Here is an 8,225-nt window from a genome sequence, read left to right as displayed (position 1 = left end):
AAAGACTCATATTTGATATTTCTTACAAAAGGAAGTTTTAAATGGGAAGTCAAGCGATAATACATACCTAAGCTACGTGGCCAAGGCGTGGTCCTACTTGTGCTGGTCTGGCTTTCATTCTGTCCTGCAAGGCTACAAGCACAAGTTGCAAATCTCTCCTAGAGACAAGTTCCTCCTCTGGCTGTCCCCACAAGCCTTTTTCTTTTCCCTTGTAGAGTTTCTCAGGAGAGCTCTAATTTCTTGGGGTCTTTTGTCTCAGTAGTCTGATAGCCAAAGGAAGGGATACAAGACAGGCTGAGAGCTGTAAAGGGGCCCTGAAGGTAGGCTAGGAAGAGCTGATTTAGAACCTCCCTAGTGCCTCCAGTAGAGAACTTCCAGTGTCTTCGATTTCAGGCTCCACTGGACATTTTAAATAAACCTGGCCTCTTTTGGAACAACTGATAAGCAGCTGAAGAAGAAGCTGGCTGTAGAGGTGAACAACTGGGGGTGGCTGATAAGAGGAATTTAGCTGTGGACCTGGAGGGAAGTGATAGGCCCGGGAAGGGTGTCTTTGGAAAAGGCTAGCCTCCTCATTCAGCTCCCCCAGCAACTTCCAGTCTTCGCTGCATAAGACTGTGGTGAGTTATCAGAAGTATTACTCGTTTTCATAGACTTTTAACATACTGTTGGCCTGCAAAGCGAACAAGGCCCCTAATCGCAGTTGTGGATAGCTAAGCCACTGCCTTGCAGTAACCAGTCTCTCAGGCTGGAATGAAAGCGGCTAAGGGGACATTTGTACTCCTCTCTTTGGTGATCAAACTATTGAAGTGGAATGTCTCCAGGTATATCCTGCAGGGAGCTGAGATAGTTGAATCTCTGGGGTGCTCCAGAGGAGGAATTTGTCTCCCAGAGAAAGATTAAGAACTTTCTTTTCATATGACTTTGCATGAGAGATCCTGAGCTGAGACCGTGGTAGGTCCGGGACCACACCTTGACCAGACGCCTATTTGAACCCTATTCTTTTATCTTATAGGAAAGGCAGACTGATGTGTGTGTGTGTGTGTGTGTGTGTGTGTGTGTGTGTGTGTGTGTACATGTGTGCACGTGTGGCCAGACCTTTGTTCCTCTTCCCTATATAGTCAAATACATTAAATAAATCTCTCCTTTTGCTTTTCATTATTAGCTTGTCTTTTTAAATTCGCTTATGGAGGATGGCTGGCTTGTCGGGGAGGAGTGTGGCTTGTTGGGGCATGGGTTGGACCTCAAACCTGTGGCTCTGTACTGAAAATCAGCTGACTTAGAAAGTTTTAATGTTCCAAGCTGCTTTAGGTTGGGAAACAGGATCTGGACTCTCATCTTATTTAAAGCCTTTCTTAATCTCCTGGGGCGGCTGCTGCTGTGGGGGTGGGGGTGGGGCTGGGGAGGGGTAAATTGTTTGTTGAACGTTACTAGTTCTTGCTAGACAGTTTAGAGGTGGGTGTTCTTCCCTATCTCGTCTCTCTTCAAATGGATTTAAAGAATTTACTGGTGTTGGGCAATGGGTATCCACAGGCCAAAGCACGCCTTGTGATCTTTCCTCAGTTCGCAAAGGTTAGTCAAGGTTGGGAAGCGACGGGCTTAACATTTTCAAATACAATTCTTTTCCTTTGCCCTGAACATTTTCTTTTGCAAAATAATGCAAGACACAGACTAAAGGCTTAAGGGGAAATGGAACAAAACAAATCCCATGCATTTCAGGTAGCACTTTACGAAGTAAAAGAATTCTGTCACATCTTTTATAATTTGTGCACTCTGATTCCTTTAGAGCTTTTTGTAGGTAATTGAATAGTTTGTGGAGCACTGCTGGAGTTAAAAAAAAGATGTGTGTGTGTGTGTGTGTGTAGGCTAAAATCAGGTGTGGTGGTGCAGGCCTAACCTAGGATTAATCTAGAGGCAGAGGCAAGTCGATTTCTGGGAGTTTGAGGCCAGCCTGGTCTACAGAATGAGATTCAGGACAGCCAGGGTTACACAGAGAAACCCTGTCTCAAACAAAACAAAAGGAAAACAAAACAAATGGGGGGGGGGTTGCTCTGTAAATTCTCATGGTAAATTTGAATTCCATATTCAACCAATCATTAACACAAACACACACATACAACTATTAGCGTGTCTCTGATAGTTCAATACTCACACTGCAAAATGAAATTCCAGTGGGAGTGAGTATTCTATTGTTTTTTTGAGTCTGGATATCTTGCTTAGACACAAGTAGGTGCCTTTTGTCTTAAGCAACAGGCGAGCATTCAAAGACATTTGTAGAGAAAAACAAGCAAAAAAGTGACATTTCCTCAGGGCAGCAATTACTAGTGAGTAAAAACCTAAAGAGCATTTTAGAAACACAACCCTTTTAGTTTCAGGTACGTAGTCCTAAAAGCCGTCCTTTCTTGGAAATCAGGTTGTGCAGCTTGGCAACCAGGCAGCCAGCCTTCCCAGGGAGGGAACTGGCTCCGCCCAGCTGCTGCTCCGCGGTACGGGCTGGAACCAAGGCGGAAGTCGGGTCAGGCTGCCTCTGCCCAAGGTAAGAGTCCCGCTCTGTTTAGTTTTCGCTGTCAAAACTCTTGGCAAAGCTTATAAAAAACGAAGCCAGCTGGGCGACAGCGGCGTGCGCTGGCAGCTGCGCCGACAGGGGCAGTCAGGAGGCGGGATGGGGGCTGCACTCGCCAGCAGGCTTTTCTTGATCTCTCTAAAGATTTAGGTTCGTAGCCTCGTGACTTTGAGTGACGAGCCCTAATCCCAAGAAAGGGGTAGTTGTAAGGACAGGTAAGTAGGCCTGCAAAGTACTGACTTTATTTGTGCACCGTAAGAAAAATTTAACAACAGCAACTTGGCTTTTACATTTAACCCTAATGTCATAATTGCCCACGTGAAGGTTTCTCTCTCTCTCTCTCTCTCTCTCTCTCTCTCTCTCTCTCTCTCTCTCTCTCCTCTCTCCTTTTTGCATTTGTCCTGACGCCTAAGGTCAAAGGGAAATTTTCAACTACTAAATTGGTATGTGGAATTTTTCGTAACACAGCTAAACTTCGAACTTTCAGTTCAACTAGAATCTTCCTTTCCTGAATTAAGAGAAGGAAAAAGAGCGAGTCTATTACACTTCGCTAATACAGAGGAGGGATTTATCTGTTGGCTTCCTGGTAGCAAAGCTAGAATTTGCAGAGGAAGTTTTGTTCAGCAAAGTTTTAGTAGTCAATTAGTAGGCACATATTTCGTTTTGCTCTGCCTTCAGTGACATACCTTTCTGCTCATGGAATGTCAGACTCTTATGAAATTCAATTTGCAAAAGCATTGGGGCATGTCTTTTTTGTTGCTACCTGTCAGTCACCAATTGTGGCAGAAAAATTACGTTACAAGTTTTATGGTAATATTTCTAAGAGGAGGACTCTTATATCAGGTTGGCACAGTTAGGCAAGCTTCCAAAGAAAGAAGGTTATTTTAAATGGAGACCTGACTTATGGTTTCACTTAGTAGCCCTTACTGGCCTGGAACTTTCCATAGACCAGGCTGGCCTTGAACTCACAGAGATCCACTAGCCTCTGCCTCTGGAGTGCTGGGATTAAAGGTGTGTGCCGCTGCCCGCTTAGGGGGTTGATTCGATCAAAGAATTATATGCATGAATGAGATTCTCAATAAAGAAGTGAGACTCTGGGCTATAGCTGGACTGTTTCTTCCCACCAGTTTAGCTTTGGCTGAGTTTATGACCTTGACTTCTGGCAGCCGAACCTAAGACGGGAGCTCTGCTCTCATTGAGGAGTATTGAAGTTGTCAAAGAGCATTTGTTTATGTCTGCTGTGTCAACTGGGGTATTTGTCATTAGAAATTCAAACTGGAATTCGGTATGGTGTCTTACCCCTGTAATCCTTAATACCTGGAAGGCCGAGGCAGGAGGATTGCCTTGAGTTTGAGACCAGTCTGGGCTACACAGTAAGTTCGAGGCCAGTATAGGTTACAGAGTGAGACTCTGTCTCACAGAAACAAAAAAGGAAGTCAAACTGAAATGTAAAACAATAAGTAACACACATTAACATAAGTAACATTTTAATGACAGACATGAACAATCCTTACCTAGAACAATAAAATAACAGTTTTAGATCTTGAAAAGAAAGAAGATTTATTACATATATTAATATACATCGATGTGAGTGTATGTATGTCTATATGTCTCTGTTTCTGTCATCTGTCTATATCTGAGAAAGGGCATTAAAGAGAGGAAATGCCCTCTACTTCCCATTCTGTGCATTCTGAGGGTGAACGACCACCGTTGAGAACTGTTAGAAGCGTTGCATAGTGCTTTTTCCTTCTCTTTTTCCTTTTACGCTCATTTGTGTATGTTTTGGTACATTATGTAGCATTTTGCAGTTTCCTTAACTTTTCACTTCTCAATGTGGCATTAATGTGCATTTACTGTGTGTGTGTGTGTGTGTGTGTGCTTTGTTTTTGAGATGGGGGTTTCTCTGTGTTGCTCTGGCTATCCTGGAACTCTATCTGTAGACCAGGCTGGCTTCGAACTCCGAAATCTGTCTGCCTCTTCCTTCTGAGTGCTGGGTAAAGGCATGCGCCACAACTGCCCTGCTCATTCTTTTAGGAGTTTTGTGAGTTGAGTTAATCCTTGTGAAACACTTAATTAGTTGTTGTCTTTCTCTTTAGGAACTATTTCATTCTTCTCTTTTGCTTTTGAGACAGAATCTCATGCATCACATAGCCTAGCCTGACCTCAAATTTGCAGTGTAGCTGAGGATGCCCCTGAGCTCCTGATGGTCCCACCTCCGTCTCCTGTGTGCTGTCTTTCCTGCCTTCTTCTGTGTTCCTTTTTGAACTTGGTAGATAGTAGTCTATAGTTCGGCTATAACACAGTTTACTTTTGCAAGCTTTTAAATTATCTTATTTTTGGTTTTTTTTTTTTTGAGCCTGGTTTCTCTATATAACAGCTATGCCTGTCCCGGAACTCACATTGTAGATCAGGCTGGTCTCGAGTTCAAAGAGATTCACCAGCTTCTGCCTGTGATTGCTGGGATTAAAGGCGTGTGTCAGTACTTCCCTTCTCTTACATTATCTTTAAGCTTTGCTGTTTTAAATTTTCCTTGACTGACTGTCTGAGTGTTTTTTCCTATGGGATGAATTTGTAGAAGTGGGTGTCTTGTAGAGGTTAAGCTTATTTTTAGCTTACTAGGGCACTGTGAAATTTCTTTTGAAAGTATTGTGACGGCTGCTCTCTATGCTCTGTGTGCGTGCTCCGTTCCTTTTTTTTAAATTTGGTTATTTTATTATTATTATTTTCTATTGATTTTTGTTGAGCTTTACATTTTTCTCTGCTTCCCTCCCTGCCTCTTTTCGCCCCTACTTCAACCCTCCCCCAAGGTCCCCATGCTTCCAATTTACTCAGGAGATCTTGTCTTTTTCTACTTCCCATGTAGATTAGATCTATGTAAGTCTCTCTTAGTGTCCTCATTGTTGTCTAGGTTCTCTGGGATTGTAGTTTGTAGGCTGGTTTTCTTTGCTTTATGTTTAAAAACCACCTATGATTGAGTACATGTGGTAATAGTCTTTCTGTGTCTGGGTTACCCACTCAAAATAATGTTTTCTAGCTCCATCCATTTTCCTGCAAAACTCAAGATGTTGTTATTTTTTCCTGCTGTGTAGTACTCCATTGTGTAAATGTACCACATTTTCCTTATCCATTCTTCAGTTGAGAGACATTTAGGTTGTTTGACAAACAAAGCTGCTATGATCATAGTTGAGCATATGTCCTTGTGGCACGATTGAGCATCCTTTGGATATATACCCAAAAGTGGTATTACTGGGTCTTGAGGAAGGTTGTTTCCTAGTTTTCTGAGAAATTGCCACACTGACATCCAAAGGGGCTGTACCAACTTGCATTCCCACCAACAATGCAGAAGTGTTTCCTTTTCCCCACAACCTCTCCAGCATTATCAGTGTCATCAGTGTTTTTGATCTTGGCCATTCTTAAAGGTATAAGATGGAATCTCAGAGTTGTTTTGATTTGCATTTCTCTGAAGACTAAGGATGTTGAATATTTCCTTAAGTGTCTTTCAGCCATTTTAGATTCTTCTGTTGAGAGTTTTTTGTTTAGGTCTGTACTCCATTTTTTTTTATTGTATTATGTGTTCTTTTGGTGATCAATTTCTTGAGTTCTTTGTTTATTTTGGAGGTCAGACCTCTGTCTGATGTGGGGTTAGCGAAGATCTTTTCCCATTCTATAGGCTGTCATTTTGTCTTGTTGACTGTGACCTTTGCTTTACAGAAGGTTTTCAGTTTCAGGAGGTCCTACTTATTAATTGTTTCTCTCAGTGTCTGTGCTGCTGGGCTTATATTTAGGAAGTAGTCTCCTGTGCCAATGAGTTCAAGTGTACCGCGCCAGCATGGTCTGGAACCACGAGTCTCGGCAACCACGAGTCTCGGCGGAGGGTGTCCAGGTTGAATGAAATCCACAGAGCACGAGGTTGAGGTGAAACAGCAGCTTGTTTATTGTTCTGCTGGGGCTAGCTTTTATACCAAGGTACCAAATGGGGAGGGGGCTGCGAAGGGACTGTCACCTGACCCAAGGAAGGACTCTCACCTGACCCCAGTAGGGGTCAAGGACTGATCACGTGCCCTCAACCTTCACCTGTCCCCAGTAGGGACTGTCACCTGACCCCAGCAGGGATCAAGGAATAATCACGGGCACTCAAACTTCCTCATCCAACTCCAGGAGCAGAGGGAAGTTATGATTCTCTGCAGATAAGCACCTCAAATGGGGGCAGGGAAATATAACTCGGGGTAGCAATTCCCACACAAGTGTACTTCCCACTTTCTCTTCTATGAGGTTCAGTGTGTTTGGCTTTATGTTGAGGTCTTTGATCCATTTGGACTTGAGTTTTGTGCATGGTGATAGATGTGGATCTATTTTCATTCTTCTACATGTTGAAATCCAGTTATGCCAGCACCACTTGTTAAATATGCTTTCTTTTTTCCATTTGATATTTTTTGCTTCTTTATCAAAATTCAGGTGTTTAAAGATGTGTGGATTGAGATCTGGGTCTTCTATTCAGTTCCGAGTGTTCGGTTCTTTATATCTTTGGTAATACTGAGATTTATTAGTCATGTGCATTTTATTATTTATTTATTTTTATACTTTTGCTTTATTAAGACAGGGTTTCTCTCTGTATCCCTGATTTTCCAGGAACTCTAGAACAGGCTGAACTTGAACTCAATCTGCCTCTGCCTTCTGAGTGCTGGGACTAAAGGTCGGGAGTCTTTTGCATTTTAAATGAAATGATGGTGTGTACCTGTGTGTGTGTGTGTGTGTGTGTGTGTGTGTGTGTGTGTGTGTAAGCATAGTGTATGGAGAGTTTTATCTGTATCTGCATGTTATAAATGTATATGTGCTTTTTTTTTTTGGTTTTCAAGACAGTGTTTCTCTTTGTAACAGTTCTGGACTGGCTGTCCTGGACTCACTCTGTAGACCAGGATGGCCTTGAACTCTTAGAGATCTGCCTGCCTCTGCCTCTGCCTCTCCAGTGCTGGGATCAAAGGTGTGGGCCACCATGCCTATCTATACATAAACATTTTAACCCCCCTTCTCTTTCTACCATGTTGATCCCGAGGATTGAGCTCAGGTCATCAGGCTTGGTGACATGAACCTTAACCCACTGAGTCATCTATAGGTTCTATGTATGTGCATGTGTGTATATGTGTGTGTATAAACACACATACACATACATATATTATGTAGGAAATTGATGAGAAAACAAAAGGTTCCAGTTAGAAGACAGAACACAAATAGAAAAAAAAAGATCTAGTACATGTTACATCATCAGTATAGTATAGTATAGTATAGTATAGTATAGTATAGAGAAAAATGTCCTCGAAAGTATGAAACACAATATGGCTAATACTGGCACCCTTAGTTGATGATTTCTGAGTAGGTAATAAATGGAGAAAGAGGAGATTGACGGAAACTGATCTTTAGGACACCATCTTGTGGGGTGAAGTGAGGTTAGGGTAGTTTGATGGCTATTCTTGGTTGGCAGCTTGGCTGTATCTGGAATGAACTACAATCCAGAAATCTTAATGCTGGAAGACACAGGCTTTTGATCTAGATCTGGAGGCAGGAAGACACACACCTTTGATCGGATCTTGAGGCGGGAAGACACCTTTGTTCTGGGCCACACCTTCTTCCTGAAGCCTATATAAGGACAATGGAAGAAGGAAGCGCT

General features: G+C 42.6%; 1 protein-coding gene across 3 annotated transcripts in view; it reads left to right on the top strand.

Moving 5' to 3' along the window:
• The first annotated feature begins 596 nt into the window (after positions 1–596).
• Frrs1 (ferric chelate reductase 1) overlaps positions 597–8,225 on the top strand; it is a 44,558-nt gene continuing 36,929 nt past the window's right edge. Inside the window, exon 1 of one of the 3 annotated variants that reach the window (XM_048456672.3) lies at positions 597–617. The gene's annotated coding sequence lies outside the window, so the exon portion shown is untranslated. Of the gene's footprint in view, positions 618–2,421; positions 2,534–2,624; positions 2,776–8,225 lie in introns of those variants that run through there. The other 2 variants (XM_048456670.3, XM_048456671.3) reach the window with 2 other exon arrangements.

Source organism: Myodes glareolus, chromosome 17 (assembly GCF_982192425.1).
Source record: "Myodes glareolus chromosome 17, mMyoGla1.1, whole genome shotgun sequence".
Taxonomy (NCBI): Eukaryota; Metazoa; Chordata; class Mammalia; order Rodentia; family Cricetidae; genus Myodes; species Myodes glareolus.
This window is presented reverse-complemented; position numbering and strand designations above follow the sequence as displayed.